The sequence below is a fragment of the Morus notabilis genome, unplaced genomic scaffold, assembly GCF_000414095.1.
Source record: "Morus notabilis unplaced genomic scaffold, ASM41409v2 Scaffold184, whole genome shotgun sequence".
NCBI classification, from domain to species: Eukaryota; Viridiplantae; Streptophyta; class Magnoliopsida; order Rosales; family Moraceae; genus Morus; species Morus notabilis.
The window spans coordinates 1,512,189-1,514,797 of record NW_010387636.1 but is presented as its reverse complement, the minus strand read 5'-3'; positions in this window follow the sequence as shown (position 1 = coordinate 1,514,797).

Sequence of the window (2,609 nt, the reverse complement as noted above, 5' to 3'; positions counted from 1 at the left end):
CATTAGAAAATTGCCCTTCTTTGATGTTGAATTGGGCATCAATGGGAATATTACCACCATAACCAGAAGAAGCCATTATGAAAAATAAGAGAGATTGAGAGCGTTTTGAGAGAGATTAAGAGAGATTTAAGAAAGATTGTGAGAAATTGAGAGAGAATGAGAGTTTTTGGGTGAGAAAAATGGTTGGGGGGAAAGGGGGTATTTATAGGTAATTTTTTAGCTTGAAAAAAGAAATTTCCCTCCCAAAATTTTGGGTCCAACGGCTAGTATAATTTTCGGGCACTCGGGTCGGGTCGGGCGAAAGTCGGGCAGTTCAGGAAACGGTCAAAAAAATAGCTGTTGGGGTTTGAATTTTCGGGCAAAAATCAGACGGCGGTCAGTTTCGGGTAGAAAGATCCGTTAGGGTCGAAATTCGAGTAGAATTTGGGCTAACGGTCAAAAAAATTCAGGCATTTTTGGGCAACAGGCAAAAATCGGGCTAACGGTCAAAAAAATTCAGGCAAATTCGGGTTACACCAAAAAATTCAAAAAAAAAAATCCGACGGACGGCGAGGACGACTTCTCCACCGGCGGCGAGCAGCCGAGAAATGATTTTTTTCGGGCTGCCCAAGCCCGACCAAATACCTCGGACGGGCGGCGAATGACACCTGCCCGCGTGCCCAAAAATTTTCGGGCACCGGCCATGCTCGCCGCCCGAAGTTGCACCACTGAACTAGAGGCAGCCCAGAAAAACCAAAAAGATATACACCAAGACCTAAATAAATTGAAGGACCATTCAACAAAACCAGAGAGAAAAATCGAGCCAAAGCCACAAATGGGAACGGCCGAAGAAAGCAGGAAAAAGAACGAATAGAATCCCATAATTTCCCCTAAAATCATACCAGAAAGACCTGCACCAAAACCTGGATGAATTGAATGACCATCCAAGAAAACCATAAAGAAAAATAGAACCAAAGCCATAAACAAAAACAACCGAAAAAGAGAGGAAAAAGAAGGGATAAGATCCCAAAATTTCCCCCAAATCATAGCAAAAAAACATGCACCAAAAACCACATGAGCCGAAGGAGCCATCTAACAAAACCACGGGTAAAAATCAAACCAAAGCTACAAACAAAAACACCCGAAGAAGAGAAGTGAAAGAAAGAATAAAACCCTATCATTTCCCCTAAAACCAGACGAGAAAGGCAAGGAAAACCAAAGCATCGAAGCAAAAATGGGTGGAGGCAAGGAAAACCAAAGCATCCAATCAAAAATGGGTGGCGGCCAACGAAAGGAGAGGAAGGAGAGAAGATCGAATAGCAACAGAGAACCACTAGTTAGAAAATCACCAAAAGTACTAAACCAAAATGCCCAGGGAAGAAAAGAGCAGAGAACCAAGAAAGAGAGGAAGTGAGGGAGGCGCAGAGAATGAGGGCATCGAAGAGGCAAGAGAAGCTAGAGTTACACTAGTTGCGAAATTACCAAAAAAACCAAACCCAAAAGGCTAAAGAAAGAGAAATAGTAGGGGCTAAATAGGGAAAGCAACCCATAAGAGAGACACAAAAAGACCAAACGACCCCTGCAACAGAAGAAGGAAAAACAATAAATCAAGGGTGAAAGCGTCACTTCACTGTAGAAGGAACAGTAAACTAAGTCTGCGTAAACAATAATCCACAACTCTCCTTCAGTATATTTATAATGTGTGGGCAGTCATATTACAAAGACAAAAAATATGATTATAAATACCAGCATCAACCTCATTCATTAAGATTTTGATGTAATTGAGAATAGGAAATTCTACAGCACTGGGATGAAAGTCCTAAACAACTCAAACTGCATTTGTTGAATCACTCTCCGCCATTGAAATGCTAAGACCACTTTCTTTGGCAAAGACCAGACCATCTCTAGTGGCCAAACACTCAGCTATAAATGGGGAAAAACGTCCAGCTATACGTTTGGAAAAGGCACCGAGAACAAAACTTGTTTCATCTCTGATCAGCCCCTTAACGCTAGTACGAGGACTATTGGCAACGACCGAAGCATCAACATTAATAGTCTTTTTATATTAAACAACTCTTAAAATAATAATTCAACTAATTTATCAATTAATTCACCCGATAAATTACTCATGAATTAACCAACCTCATATTAACTTTGAACCTTTTTTACGGAAATAACACAAGTTACAAATATGTCGGAAATATACTGTATCGTTATAGGAAAATATGTGAGCTAGCAAAGGGACCCGATGGACATATATAAATCAAACTCCTATAATCACAACGCTACTTGTAAACTAACAAGTCCGTCTCATGATTATAAACTATAGCGTTACTCTACTAAAAGCCTAGAGCTGCACTCTCGATTTATATAGCGTATTTACAAAGTTCTGAACAGCCCTCGTCCATGACTCAATATATTAGTGCATCATCCCCATAGGATATCCATAATCGACTTAAGGCCAAGTTCCCTTTTACCTTCTCGATTACATTTATCTTATGTTCCATTACCACACCATCAAAAAACCACTATTCGTACCATTACAAATAGTAAACCATCAGATAACACAGAGTAGTCTAATGGCCGAGCGCTCATATTTTTCAATCTACAGATAATGCATAAGAGGATAT